Here is a 17,483-nt window from a genome sequence, read left to right on the forward strand (position 1 = left end):
TTTGAAATGGCGAAACTTTTAAAAAAAGAAAGTTAGAGTAAAACGGTTTTTTGTATATAAATTGTATGACTATCAGCAAAATTGATATGAACAAAACTCAAATTAAGATTTTTTTTGCATAAGGTCGATTTCTATCTAAATTATATTGTTCTTTAGTTATTTACACAAAAATGTTTTATTTAAATAAGAAGGCATATCCAATCACTAATGAAAGACATGCATAGTTTGCTTATAAAGGAAAACTCACCATCTTGAAAGTGGAACAATGAATCTAGATATTTGCCTTACGCCGTACCCTTTTAAGAAGAAAGTTCATATGAAAGTGGTGTTCGAAAAATAAAGACACAAAGTTACCTTTAATAACAAGTGACAAATTAAGAAAATATTATTGTCCTTTTTTGATACAATGCTAATAATTAAATAGAATATTGGAAAGAAATAATTCCGATGAAGAAACTTTTTTTTACTTTTGAATTCGCCCAAAGGTCCCATATTTACTTATTTTATTCACCCAAAGGTCCCTTTAATTGATCAAAACATTATCAACCTTAAGGCAAATACCAACTTATGTTTATCAATTTTAGTTGCATATAAAACATAATGTTGCCTTCAATGATAAGCATTTTACTAATATAACAGTGTAGTATATAGATACTTAATTGCTTATACGCACTAGTGAATATTAGTGAAGAACATATTATTGTCCTTTTTTGATACAACATTAATAATTAAACAGAATATCGGAAAGAAATAACTCCGATGAAGAAACTATTTTAAATTTTTGAATTCGCCCAAAGGTCCCATATTTACTTATTTTTTTCACCCAAAGGTACCTTTTATTTATAAAAAAAACTGCAAACCTTAAGGTAATGCCCAACTTACGTTTATGAATTTTTGTAGCATGACATTTAACCTTCTTTGATATAAAGCATAATGCTGTCATTAATGATAAGCATTTTACGAATATAATAGTGAAGTTCATAGATAATAACTTGCTTATACGCATTAGAATAATTATATTTTCATATTGAAGCATAGATTGTTCTTTATTTATTTACACAAACATATTTTATTTAAATAAGAAGGCATATCCAATCACTAATGAAAGACATGCAGAGTTTGCTTATAAAGGAAACTCACCATCTTGAAAGTGGAACAATGAATCTAGATATTTACCTTACGCCGTACCCTTTTAAGAAGAAAGTTCATATGAAAGTGGTGTTCGAAAAATAAAGACACAAAGTTACCTTAAATAACAAGTGACAAATTAAGAAAATATTATTGTCCTTTTTTGATACAATGCTAATAATTAAATAGAATATTGGAAAGAAATAATTCCGATGAAGAAACTTTTTTTTATTTTTGAATTCGCCCAAAGGTCCCATATTTACTTATTTTATTCACCCAAAGGTCCCTTTAATTGATCAAAACATTATCAACCTTAAGGCAAATACCAACTTATGTTTATCAATTTTAGTTGCATATAAAACATAATGTTGCCTTCAATGATAAGCATTTTACTAATATAACAGTGTAGTATATAGATACTTAATTGCTTATACGCACTAGTGAATATTAGTGAAGAACATATTATTGTCTTTTTTTGATACAACATTAATAATTAAACAGAATATCGGAAAGAAATAACTCCGATGAAGAAACTATTTTAAATTTTTGAATTCGCCCAAAGGTCCCATATTTACTTATTTTTTTCACCCAAAGGTACCTTTTATTTATAAAAAAAACTGCAAACCTTAAGGTAATGCCCAACTTACGTTTATGAATTTTTGTAGCATGACATTTAACCTTCTTTGATATAAAGCATAATGCTGTCATTAATGATAAGCATTTTACGAATATAATAGTGAAGTTCATAGATAATAACTTGCTTATACGCATTAGAATAATTATATTTTCATATTGAAGCATAGATTGTTCTTTATTTATTTACACAAACATATTTTATTTAAATAAGAAGGCATATCCAATCACTAATGAAAGACATGCAGAGTTTGCTTATAAAGGAAAACTCACCATCTTGAAAGTGGAACAATGAATCTAGATATTTGCCTTACGCCGTACCCTTTTAAGAAGAAAGTTCATATGAAAGTGGTGTTCGAATAATAAAGACACAAAGTTACCTTAAATAACAAGTGACAAATTAAGAAAATGGTATTGTCCTTTTTTGATACAATACTAATAATTAAATAGAATATTGGAAAGAAATAATTCCGATGAAGAAACTTTTTTTTATTTTTGAATTCGCCCAAAGGTCCCATATTTACTTATTTTATTCACCCAAAGGTCCCTTTAATTGATCAAAACATTATCAACCTTAAGGCAAATACCAACTTATGTTTATCAATTTTAGTTGCATATAAAACATAATGTTGCCTTCAATGATAAGCATTTTACTAATATAACAGTGTAGTATATAGATACTTAATTGCTTATACGCACTAGTAAATATTTTTATATTGAAGCATAGATTGTTCTTTAGTTATTTACACAAAAATGTTTTATTTAAATAACAAGGCATATCCAATCAGTAATGAAAGACATGCGGAGTTTGCTAATAAGGGAAAACTCACCATCTTGAAAGCGGAACAATGAATCAAGACATTTGCCTCACGCCTTACCCTTTTAAGAAGAAAGGTCATATGAAGGTGGTGTTGGAAAAATAAAGACACAAAGTTACCTTAAATAACAAGTGACAAATGAAGAACATTGTATTGTCCTTTTTTGATACAACATTAATAATTAAACAGAATATCGGAAAGAAATAACTCCGATGAAGAAACTTTTTTTTATTTTTGAATTCGCCCAAAAGTCCCATATTTACTTATTTTATTCACCCAAAGGTCCCTTTTATTTATAAAAAACTGCAAACCTTAAGGTAATGCCCAACTTACGTTAATGAATTTTTGTAGCATGACATTTAACCTTCTTTGATATAAAGCATAATGCTGTCATTAATGATAAGCATTTTACGAATATAATAGTGAAGTTCATAGATAATTACTTGCTTATACGCATTAGAATATATATTATCATATTGAAGCATAGATTGTTCTTTATTTATTTACACAAAAATGTTTTATTTAAATAAAAAGGTATACCCAATCAGTAATGAAAGACATGCAGAGTTTGCTAATAAAGGAAAACTCACCATCTTGAATGCCGAAAAATGAATCAAGATAATTGCCTTACGCCGTACCCTTTTAAGAAGAAAGTTGATATGAAAGTGGATTTCGGAAAATAAAGACACAAAGTTACCTTAAATAACAGGTGACAAATGAAGAAAATATTTATTGTCCTTTTTTGGTACAATACTAATAGTTAAATAGAATATTGGAAAGAAATAATTCCGATGAAGAAACTACTTTTTATTTTTGAATTCGCCCAAAGGTCCCATATTTACCTATTTTAATCATCCAAAGGTCCCTTTAATTGATCAAAACATTATCAACCTTAAGGCAAATACCAACTTATGTTTATCAATTTTAGTTGCAATAACTTTAACCTGCTTTAATATAAAACATAATGTTGCCTTCAATGATATGCATTTTACTAATATAACAGTGTAGTATATAGATACTTAATTGCTTATACGCACTAGTAAATATTTTCATATTGAAGCATAGATTGTTCTTTAGTTATTTACACAAAAATGTTTTATTTAAATAACAAGGCATATCCAATCAGTAATGAAAGACATGCAGAGTTTGCTAATAAAGGAAAAGTCATCATCTTGAAAGCGGAACAATGAATCAAGACATTTGCCTCACGCCTTACCCTTTCAAGAAGAAAGGTGATATGAAGGTGGTGTTCGAAAAATAAAGACACAAAGTTACCTTAAATTACAAGTGACAAATGAAGAACATATTATTGTCCTTTTTTGATACAACATTAATAATTAAACAGAATATCGGAAAGAAATAACTCCGATGAAGAAACTATTTTTAATTTTTGAATTCGCCCAAAGGTCCCATATGTACTTATTTTTTTCACCCAAAGGTACCTTTTATTTATAAAAAAAACTGCAAACCTTAAGGTAATGCCCAACTTACGTTTATGAATTTTGTAGCATGACATTTAACCTTCTTTGATATAAAGCATAATGCTGTCATTAATGATAAGCATTTTACGAATATAATAGTGAAGTTCATAGATAATTACTTGCTTATACGCATTAGAATAATTATATTTTCATATTGAAGCATAGATTGTTCTTTATTTATTTACACAAAAATATTTTATTTAAATAAAAAGGCATACCCAATCAGTTATGAAAGACATGCAGAGTTTGCTACTAAAGGAAAAACTCACCGTCTTGAAAGCGGAAAAATTAATCAAGATATTTGCCTTACGCCGTATCCTTTTAAGAAGAAAGTTGATATGAAAGTGGTGTTCGGAAAATAAAGACACAAAGTTACCTTAAAAAACAGGTGACAAATGAAGAAAATATTTATTGTCCTTTTTTGATACAATACTAATAATTAAATAGAATATTGGAAAGAAATAATTCCGATGAAGAAACTTTTTTTAATTTTTGAATTCGCCCAAAGGTCCCATATTTACTTATTTTATTCACCCAAAGGTCCCTTTAATTGATCAAAACATTATCAACCTTAAGGCAAATACCAACTTATGTTTATCAATTTTAGTTGCATATAAAACATAATGTTGCCTTCAATGATAAGCATTTTACTAATATAACAGTGTAGTATATAGATACTTAATTGCTTATACGCACTAGTAAATATTTTCATATTGAAGCATAGATTGTTCTTTAGTTATTTACACAAAAATGTTTTATCTAAATAACAAGGCATATCCAATCAGTAATGAAAGACATGCGGAGTTTGCTAATAAAGGAAAATTCACCATCTTGAAAGCGGAACAATGAATCAAGACATTTGCCTCACGCCTGACCTTTTAAGAAGAAAGGTCAGATGAAGGTGGTGTTGGAAAAATAAAGACACAAAGTTACCTTAAATAACAAGTGACAAATTAAGAAAATGGTATTGTCCTTTTTTGATACAATACTAATAATTAAATAGAATATTGGAAAGAAATAATTCCGATGAAGAAACTTTTTTTTATTTTTGAATTCGCCCAAAGGTCCCATATTTACTTATTTTATTCACCCAAAGGTCCCTTTAATTGATCAAAACATTATCAACCTTAAGGCAAATACCAACTTATGTTTATCAATTTTAGTTGCATATAAAACATAATGTTGCCTTCAATGATAAGCATTTTACTAATATAACAGTGTAGTATATAGATACTTAATTGCTTATACGCACTAGTAAATATTTTTATATTGAAGCATAGATTGTTCTTTAGTTATTTACACACAAATGTTTTATTTAAATAACAAGGCATATCCAATCAGTAATGAAAGACATGCGGAGTTTGCTAATAAGGGAAAACTCACCATCTTGAAAGCGGAACTATGAATCAAGACATTTGCCTCACGCCTTACCCTTTTAAGAAGAAAGGTCATATGAAGGTGGTGTTGGAAAAATAAAGACACAAAGTTACCTTAGATAACAAGTGACAAATTAAGAAATGTTATTGTCCTTTTTTGATACAATACTAATAATTAAATAGAATATTGGAAAGAAATAATTCCGATGAAGAAACTTTTTTTTATTTTTGAATTCGCCCAAAGGTCCCATATTTACTTATTTTATTCACCCAAAGGTCCCTTTAATTGATCAAAACATTATCAACCTTAAGGCAAATACCAACTTATGTTTATCAATTTTAGTTGCATATAAAACATAATGTTGCCTTCAATGATAAGCATTTTACTAATATAACAGTGTAGTATATAGATACTTAATTGCTTATACGCACTAGTAAATATTTTTATATTGAAGCATAGATTGTTCTTTAGTTATTTACACACAAATGTTTTATTTAAATAACAAGGCATATCCAATCAGTAATGAAAGACATGCGGAGTTTGCTAATAAGGGAAAACTCACCATCTTGAAAGCGGAACAATGAATCAAGACATTTGCCTCACGCCTTACCCTTTTAAGAAGAAAGGTCATATGAAGGTGGTGTTGGAAAAATAAAGACACAAAGTTACCTTAAATAACAAGTGACAAATGAAGAACATTGTATTGTCCTTTTTTGATACAACATTAATAATTAAACAGAATATCGGAAAGGAATAACTCCGATGAAGAAACTTTTTTTTATTTTTGAATTCGCCCAAAGGTCCCATATTTACTTATTTTATTCACCCAAAGGTCCCTTTTATTTATAAAAAACTGCAAACCTTAAGGTAATGCCCAACTTACGTTAATGAATTTTTGTAGCATGACATTTAACCTTCTTTGATATAAAGCATAATGCTGTCATTAATGATAAGCATTTTACGAATATAATAGTGAAGTTCATAGATAATTACTTGCTTATACGCATTAGAATAATTATATTTTCATATTGAAGCATAGATTGTTCTTTATTTATTTACACAAAAATGTTTTATTTAAAAAAAAAGGTATACCCAATCAGTAATGAAAGACATGCAGAGTTTGCTAATAAAGGAAAAACTCACCATCTTGAAAGCCGAAAAATGAATCAAGATATTTGCCTTACGCCGTACCCTTTTAAGAAGAAAGTTGATATGAAAGTGGATTTCGGAAAATAAAGACACAAAGTTACCTTAAATAACAGGTGACAAATGAAGAAAATATTTATTGTCCTTTTTTGGTACAATACTAATAATTAAATAGAATATTGGAAAGAAATAATTCCGATGTAGAAACTACTTTTTATTTTTGAATTCGCCCAAAGGTCCCATATTTACCTATTTTAATCATCCAAAGGTCCCTTTTATTTATCAAAATATTATCATCCTTAAGGCAAAGACCAACTTATGTTTATCAGTTTTAGTTGCATGAACTTTAACTTCTTTAATATAAAACATAATGTTGCCTTCAATGATAATCATTTTACTAATATAACAGTGTAGTTTATAGATACTTAATTGCTTATACGCACTAGTAAATGTTTTCATATTGAAGCATATATTGTTCTTTAGTTATTTACACAAAAATGTTGTCTTTGAATACAAAATCATATCCGATTAGAAATAGACAAAATGGAGATTTTGCTAATTAAGGAAAACTGACCATCTTGAAAGCGGAACAATGAAACAAAATATTTGCCTCACGCCATACCCTTTTAAGAAGAAGGGTCATATGAAGGTGGTGTTCGAAAAATAAAGACACAAAGTTACCTTAAATAACAAATGACTAATGACGAACATATTATTGTCCTTTTTTGATACAATACTAATAATTAAATAGAATATTAGAAAGAAAGAATTCCGATGAAGAAACTTTTTTTTATTTTTGAATTCGCCCAAAGGTCCCATATTTACCTATTTTTTTTCACCCAAAGGTCCCTTTAATTGATCAAAACATTATCAACCTTAAGGCAAATACCAACTTATGTTTATCAATTTTAGTTGCAATAACTTTAACCTGCTTTAATATAAAACATAATGTTGCCTTCAATGATAAGCATTTTACTAATATAACAGTGTAGTATATAGATACTTAATTGCTTATACGCACTAGTAAATATTTTCATATTGAAGCATATATTGTTCTTTAGTTATTTACACAAAAATGTTTTATTTAAATAACAAGGCATATCCAATCAGTAATGAAAGACATGCGGAGTTTGCTAATAAAGGAAAACTCACCATCTTGAAAGCGGAACAATGAATCAAGACGATTGCCTCACGCCTTACCCTTTTAAGAAGAAAGGTGATATGAAGGTGGTGTTCGAAAAATAAAGACACAAAGTTACCTTAAATTAAAAGTGACAAATGAAGAACATATTATTGTCCTTTTTTGATACAACATTAATAATTAAACAGAATATCGGAAAGAAATAACTCCGATGAAGAAACTATTTTTAATTTTTGAATTCGCCCAAAGGTCCCGTATTTACTTATTTTTTTCACCCAAAGGTACCTTTTATTTATAAAAAAAACTGCAAACCTTAAGGTAATGCCCAACTTACGTTTATGAATTTTTGTAGCATGACATTTAACCTTCTTTGATATAAAGCATAATGCTGTCATTAATGATAAGCATTTTACGAATATAATAGTGAAGTTCATAGATAATTACTTGCTTATACGCATTAGAATAATTATATTTTCATATTGAAGCATAGATTGTTCTTTATTTATTTACACCAAAATATTTTATTTAAATAAAAAGGCATACCCAATCAGTAATGAAAGACATGCAGAGTTTGCTAACAAAGGAAAAACTCACCGTCTTGAAAGCGGAAAAATGAATCAAGATATTTGCCTTACGCCGTATCCTTTTAAGAAGAAAGTTGATATAAAGGTGTACGGAAAATAAAGACACAAAGTTACCTTAAAAAACAGGTGACAAATAAAGAAAATATTTATTGTCCTTTTTTGATACAATACTAATAATTAAATAGAATATTGGAAAGAAATAATTCCGATGAAGAAACTTTTTTTAATTTTTGAATTCGCCCAAAGGTCCAATATTTACTTATTTTATTCACCCAAAGGTGCCTTTTATTTATAAAAAAAACTGCAAACCTTAAGGTAATGCCCAACTTACGTTAATGAATTTTTGTAGCATGACATTAACTTTCTTTAATATAAAACATAATGCTGCCTTCAATGATAAGCATTTTACTAATATAACAGTGTAGTATATAGATACTTAATTGCTTATACGCACTAGTAAATATTTTCATATTGAAGCATAGATTGTTCTTTAGTTATTTACACAAAAATGTTTTATTTAAATAACAAGGCATATCCAATCAGTAATGAAAGACATGCAGAGTTTGCTAATAAAGGAAAACTCACTATCTTGAAAGCGGTAAAATGAATCAAGATATTTGCCTTACGCTGTACCCTTTTAAAAAGAAAGTTGATATGAAAGTGGTGTTTGGAAAATAAAGACACAAAGTTACCTTAAATAACAAGCAATAAATGTAGAACATATTATTGTCCTTTTTTGATGCAATACTAATAATTAAATGGAATATTGGAAAGAAATCATTCCGATGAAGAAACTATTTTTTATTTTTGAATTCGCCCAAAGGTCCCATATTTACCTATTTTATTTACCCAAAGGTCCCTTTTATTTATCAAAAAAATATCATCTATAAGGCAAAGACCAACTTATGTTTATCAATTTTAGTTGCATGAACTTTAACATTCTTTAATATAAAACATAATGCTGCCATTAATGATTAGCATTTAACTAATATAATTGTGTGGTAAATAGATAATTAATTGCTTATACGCACTAGAAAATATTTTCATATTGAAGCATAGATTGTTCTTTAGTTATTTACACAAAAATGTTTTATTTAAATAACAAGGCATATCCAATCAGTAATGAAAGACATGCAGAGTTTGCTAATAAAGGAAATCTCACCATCTTGAAAGCGGAACAATGAATCAAGATATTTGCCGTACGCCGTACCCTTTTAAGAAGAAAGTTGATATGCAAGTGGTTTTCGAAAAATTAAGACACAAAGTGACCTTAAATAACAAGTGACAAATGAAGAACATATTACTGTCCGTTTTTGATAAAATACTAATAATTATTATTAAATAGAATATTGGAAACAAAAATTCCGATGAAGAAACTATTTTTTATTTTTGAATTCGCCCAAAGGTCCCATATTTACTAATTTTATTCACCCAAAGGTCCCTTTTATTTATCAAAAAAATATCATCTATAAGGCAAATACCAACTTATGTTTATCAATTTTAGTTGCAATAACTTTAACATTCTTTAATATAAAACATAATGCTGCCATTAATGATAAGCATTTTACTAATATAACAGTGTAGTATATAGATACTTAATTGCTTATACGCACTAGTAAATATTTTCATATTGAAGCATAGATTGTTCTATTTTTACACAAAAATGTTTTATTTAAATAACAATGCATATCCAATCAGTAATGAAAGACATGCGGACTTTGCTAATGAAGGAAAACTCATCATCTTGAAAGCGGAAAAATGAATCAAGATATTTGCCTTACGCCGTACCCTTTTAAGAAGAAAGTTGATATGAAAGTGGTTTTCGAAAAATAAAGACACAAAGTGACCTTAAAAAACAAGTGACAAATGAAGAACATATTACTGTCCTTTTTTTTTTATAAAATACTAATAATTAAATATAATATTGGGGAAAAAAAAATCCGATGAAGAAACTATTTTTTATTTTTGAATTCGCCCAAAGCTCCCATATTTACCTATTTTATTCACCCAAAGGTCCCTTTTATTTCCTTAGCCGTATTTTGCACAACTTTTTGGGAATTTTGGATCCTCAATGCTCTTCAACTTTGAACTTGTTTGGCTTTATAAATATTTTGATATGAGCGTCACTGATGAGTCTTATGTAGACGAAACGCGCGTCTGGCGTACTAAATTATAATCCTGGTACCTTTGATAACTAGTTACACCACTGGGTCGATGCCACTGCTGGTGGACGTTTCGTCCCCGAGGGTATCACCAGCCCAGTAGTCAACACTTCGGTGTTGACATGAATATCAATAATGTGGTCATTTTTTATAAATTTCCTGTATACAAAACTTTGAATTTTTCGAAAAACTAAGGACTTTCTTATCCCAGGCATAGATTTCCTTAGCCGTATTTTGCACAACTTTTTGGGAATTTTGGATCCTCAATGCTCTTCAACTTTCAACTTGTTTGGCTTTATAAATATTTTGATATGAGCGTCACTGATGAGTCTTATGTAGACGAAACGCGCGTCTGGCGTACTAAATTATAATCCTGGTACCTTTGATAACTAGTTATTTATCAAAAAATTATCATCCTTAAGGCAAAGACCAACTTCTTTTGATCAATTTTGGTTACATGAATTTTAACCTGCTTTAATATAAAACATAATGCTGCCATTAATGATAAGCATTTAACTAATATAATTGTGTAGTAAACAGATAATTAATTGCTTATACGCACTAGCATTTGTTTTCATATTGAAGCATATATTGTTCTTTAGTTATTTACACAAAAATGTTTTATTTAAATAAGAAGGCATATCCAATCACTAATGAAAGACATGCAGAGTTTGCTAATAAAGGAAAACTCACCATCTTGAAAGCGGAACAATGACTCTATATATTTGCCTTACGCCGTACCCTTTTAAGAAGAAAGTTCATATGAAAGTGGTGTTCGAAAAATAAAGACACAAAGTTACCTTAAATAACAAGTGACAAATTAAGAAAATATTATTGTCCTTTTTTGATACAATACTAATAATTAAATAGCATATTGGAAAGAAAAAATTCCGATGAAGAAACTTTTTTTAATTTTTGAATTCGCCCAAAGGTCCCATATTTACTTATTTTATTCACCCAAAGTTCCCTTTAATTGATCAAAACATTATCAACCTTAAGGCAAATACCAACTTATGTTTATCAATTTTTGTTGCAATAACTTTAACCTTCTTTAATATAAAACATAATGTTGCCTTCAATGATAAGCATTTTACTAATATAACAGTGTAGTATATAGATACTTAATTGCTTATACGCACTAGTAAATATTTTCATATTGAAGCATAGATTGTTCTATTTTTACACAAAAATGTTTTATTTAAATAACAATGCATATCCAATCAGTAATGAAAGACATGCGGACTTTGCTAATGAAGGAAAACTCATCATCTTGAAAGCGGAAAAATGAATCAAGATATTTGCCTTACGCCGTACCCTTTTAAGAAGAAAGTTGATATGAAAGTGGTTTTCGAAAAATAAAGACACAAAGTGACCTTAAAAAACAAGTGACAAATGAAGAACATATTACTGTCCTTTTTTTTTTTATAAAATACTAATAATTAAATATAATATTGGGGAAAAAAAAATCCGATGAAGAAACTATTTTTTATTTTTGAATTCGCCCAAAGCTCCCATATTTACCTATTTTATTCACCCAAAGGTCCCTTTTATTTCCTTAGCCGTATTTTGCACAACTTTTTGGGAATTTTGGATCCTCAATGCTCTTCAACTTTGAACTTGTTTGGCTTTATAAATATTTTGATATGAGCGTCACTGATGAGTCTTATGTAGACGAAACGCGCGTCTGGCGTACTAAATTATAATCCTGGTACCTTTGATAACTAGTTACACCACTGGGTCGATGCCACTGCTGGTGGACGTTTCGTCCCCGAGGGTATCACCAGCCCAGTAGTCAACACTTCGGTGTTGACATGAATATCAATAATGTGGTCATTTTTTATAAATTTCCTGTATACAAAACTTTGAATTTTTCGAAAAACTAAGGACTTTCTTATCCCAGGCATAGATTTCCTTAGCCGTATTTTGCACAACTTTTTGGGAATTTTGGATCCTCAATGCTCTTCAACTTTCAACTTGTTTGGCTTTATAAATATTTTGATATGAGCGTCACTGATGAGTCTTATGTAGACGAAACGCGCGTCTGGCGTACTAAATTATAATCCTGGTACCTTTGATAACTAGTTATTTATCAAAAAATTATCATCCTTAAGGCAAAGACCAACTTCTTTTGATCAATTTTGGTTGCATGAATTTTAACCTGCTTTAATATAAAACATAATGCTGCCATTAATGATAAGCATTTAACTAATATAATTGTGTAGTAAACAGATAATTAATTGCTTATACGCACTAGCATATGTTTTCATATTGAAGCATAGATTGTTCTTAAGTTATTTACACAAAAATGTTGTATTTAAATACAAAATCATATCTTATTAGAAATAGAAAACATGGAGAGTTTGCTAATAAAGGAAAACTCACCATCTTGAAAGCGGAACAATGAATCAAAATATTTGCCTCACGCTATACCCTTTTAAGAAGAAGGGTCATACGAAGTGTGGTGTTCGAAAAATAAAGACACAAAGTTACCTTAAATAACAAGTGACAAATGAAGAACATATTATTGTCCCTTTTTGATACAATACTTATAATTAAATAGAATATTGGAAAGAAATAATTCCGATGAAGAAACTTTTTTTTTTTTTAATTCGCCCAAAGGTCCCATATTTACCTATTTTATTCACCCAAAGGTCCCTTTTATTGATAAAAAAATTATCAACCTTAAGCCAAATACCAACTTATGTTTATCAATTTTTGGTTGCACGAACTTTAATCTTCTTTAATATAAAACATAATGCTGCCTTCAATGATAAGCATTTTACTAATACAACAGTGTAGTATATAGATAATTAATTGCTTATACGCACTAGAAAATATTTTCATATTGAAGCATATATTGTTCTTAGGTTATTTCCGAGGGTTATCTACAAAAACATGTTCAATTAAAATAAAAAGGCATATCCGATCAGAAATGAAAGACATGCAGAGTTTGCTAATAAAGGAAAACTCACATTCTTGAAACCGGAACAATGTATTAAGACATTTGCCTTACGCCTTCCTTTTTTAAGAAGAAAGTTCATATGAAAGTGGTGTTCGACCATGTTTGTAATATTTGTTCTGTTTTGATTCTTTCAAATGCAAATGAACAATGAAATACTTTAGATAGTTAGAGCTTAAGTATTTAAAATGGTTAAACAGAATAAAAAAAATAAACTAAAAAGCAAAAACATAACCTTTGCTCCATGGTTGAGGTAATTAATGTTTTACAATGGCCAAATTTCTTTATTAACCATGAAAAGTGTTTTTGATACCAATTAATTGTTGCTTTGATTCAACATAACTACACAATTATTTCTTGACGGATGTTAAGTAACCAAAACAAAATTAAAAATATATTTTACAATAATAGATCGTACTTTCACTTTGTTTAAAGTATGATGTAAAAATAACCCAAAAACTACAAAATACAACTATGGTTCAATATATAGAACGTGTAATAAAAATGAAAACACGTATCTATACTGAATGAAAATAATGCATTATTGTAATCGAATAATGATTCTTCACATTGAGAAAGAAATAATAAAAAAAGAACAAGATGCAGGGGAAGTTACATTGAATATAAGGGATAATGCGGTTTTTGTGAACGCTTCTCGGCATTTTGTAATTAAACTGTTATCAGAACTTTGACCCACCCCCTCCCACCCCCTGTATTTTAATCTCATCTCGGTTTTATTTTAAATGATATACATGTCAGCCTTAATCCTATTTTAATCAGATTAAAAATGCAGTTATATAGCAGGAAGACTATTAAAAGTTCAAGACTAAAAATGTGATACTAAATGGAGAAAGATATAAAAACTTATTTAATAAAACGTACGCAACTATTAAAAAGTGAAGACCATGTAAACTTTATCAGAAATCTAAAATTACTCTGCTTGACGTCAAATTGTATAAAGTCGATTTCTATCCTTCACGGCTTGAGATATTGATATTTGATCTTGTTTACGTTTCTAAGACAAATGATGCATACACAAAATAATGTTAACAGTAAATATAGTAATTAATAATCAATTATTCATAACGTAATGATCAAAATATGAACACAGACAATAATTCAGATTTGTTTTGATAGTATATCTATAAAAAGATACAGGTTAATTTAAAAATAGTTTTCAGGTCAATATTGCAATTCACCCGTCAATTAACCCAACACTCCAAAAAGTAGTTAAACCTTGTTATATATGATTGAAAACTTTGGTGTAATTCACTTTGGTGCAATAAAACATGTATATATAAACTAGCGTTTAATTGAGTACATACTTAAAAAAAAAAAAAGTCACATTTACATGATAAAAATTCATTAGTCATCAGCAATTATTTAGTTTTTGATAATTTATCAAAGTTAACATTATATTCAGCCTTGTTAATTATTTAGCCACAACGTACCATTCATACGCTTTTGTTCCGAATTACCCCAACAAGCCATTTATCGGTTATATATATATATATATATATATTTTACAATGTCGATTGTAGGGGTTATTTAAAATCTAAATATCAAAATACCATTGAGCATAAAGAAATCTCAAATTTAAATACAGAAACGGACTGTGTTGACTTTTCGTCCACTGAGTACAGAGATATCTGTACGTTATAAAGTTTATTGGTAGATGGAATAGGAAGCTTGAACATGCTAATGTTAGTTCTTGTGACAAGACTGTTGCCTATATCTTGCCGCTGCCAAATGCATCATCCAAACCTGAAATATCATCCTTCCGTATTGATTTGTTAGTAAACAACAAACCCAAATACTATAAGCCCATATATATTTTGTTGTGATGATTGTTTTCTGTTTTAAATTGTCTATTTATGGACCATGATTTTTTATTGAAAATCAATCGCAAAAACCACATCGGTAAGTAACGTCTTTAAAGGTCAATGACTACAATAAACCGTCGACCGACGATTTCCTCCATAAAGTCTTAATTGCAATTATTGTCTATCAGATCATTCATCTTCATAATTAATACTTTTAGCAAAATCATTAAAACACGGATGTGCATGGGCAAACGTATATACTAACATGCGATTCGGTTATAAAAATAAACAAAGCTTGAAAGAACTGCAGGATTTATAGCAAAAGCATGAAACACAACCAGTAATAATGATCACAATACTTCGATACTGTGGTATGCTTTGAAGGAAAAGTTCGTACAATGTCACCATTTACAATATATCATACTGTTCCAGTAAAAGAGACCCTTCATAATCAACTCGATGAACATTAGGTTTACATGTATTGTAATAATAATTAAAAAGAACACCATACAATTGATAGAATAATAAGTACAACAAAATAATATGATTACTGACCATTAAAGATAAAAAAAATCTCACTAAAAAAATTCTAACAGTGTTTATACTAACAATGCTTCTTTTAGGATTCACATACTTAACACTCGAAGGACATAGCCTTCTTCCACACATAAGAAAACATTTTTTGTAAAGACTTAATTATAAATGATTCTTCAAGCAAATTAATAGGTGAACAGTTTAAGCCTATTGGTTTGGAGACAATTTTAGTATGTAACAACTGTGGTGTGAAGGTAAAAAAAAAAATCCCTTAAGTATTCAGGTACCAACAATTGAGTGTCAGGTTATTGCATTTGGTGGGCACATTCAAAAGACAGTGAAAAGAATATGCATTAAGCAAATTTGTTACAAAAGTATTATTTGCATATACCATCTACTATGTTAATTCAAGTTTTGAATTATCAAGTTGTAAACATTGTTTTCCTTAGCAAATAATTAATTTTTAACTTTTTCTTACATTTTACCAATCATTCAAAAACCTTTTCTCTAGGCAGTTATAAATGAAGCGGTTGAATTATATGTATCAATAATATGTACTCACATTTACAAACACTAAGAAATATATTTCATTATATTGTGTTTTACCAATGGTCACCTAACTTACAAAACCAGTTCATTTTTCAATTTTCATTCTGTAAAAATGAGCTCATCATCTAACAAACACTTAGTAAAAACCACTTTTAAAACATGTCATAAAAATATAAGTTGCATAAGTTGCCGTATGCATGTCAAACATTTTTTACATTGCTGTTTTTGATATTGACGACTATCTACTATTAATCATTAAGGTCACACTTCTTATATGAACACTGACAAACAAACTGAATTGGGTTATTTTTGTGTTTCATTATTGTTCTAAACAAATTGTCTTAAGCAAGGAATAGACAAAACTGTTTTACCAGTTGATTAAATTGCACATATCAATTCAAAGAGCAACTTTGATTATTAACTATGTTTGGTGAGAAGATCAATCCTTTGAAAAAACAACAAATTAACACGATGTACATATTTTAATTGAAATTAAAATTATTTAGTTTTGGTAAAAATAAAAGCTCAAATACCATTCATTAAGAATTTGTAGAAGTACATCACAAATTGTGATTGGCAACCGTTTAATGACCATAATTTACAAAAGAAGCTGCAAATTGTTTTCGTTAAGCATATTGTGTTCAATAGTATTAAACAAGAATAAACCGCGAATCGTGTAACCGGTAAGTATACATTACTTCCATCAATTAAAAGAATTCGTCAAAACACTGAAATATGTCGTAAGTAAAAATTTGTTCTATAAAGTATCCAAACAACAATTTGGTTTTCAAATATATAAAGTCGCTATATGTGTATTGTTTAGGTTTTTAAGATCATTATTGTATGCTGATACGAAAAGCAATACCATTCATCTCATAAAGAACTTGCTAAAGTTTAAAGTGATGTAATCTACCTATTTATCCTGACATAACATCTGATACATTGTCAAATTTGAATTTTGATTTATGGCAGTACGATAATGTTCCTTAACATTTAACATATAGAGGCTCACATATAGATCGCCTTTCCTTCTCACCTGTTACAACCTTTTGATATCATATAAAACATTTTTCAGTGGTATTCTAATTTAAAAAATCCTTGCTGCAAATTCGGCAGACGTTTTTCCTTAATACATGTAGTTCGATCAA

This window comes from Mytilus trossulus, chromosome 8 (genome assembly GCF_036588685.1).
Source record: "Mytilus trossulus isolate FHL-02 chromosome 8, PNRI_Mtr1.1.1.hap1, whole genome shotgun sequence".
Taxonomy (NCBI): Eukaryota; Metazoa; Mollusca; class Bivalvia; order Mytilida; family Mytilidae; genus Mytilus; species Mytilus trossulus.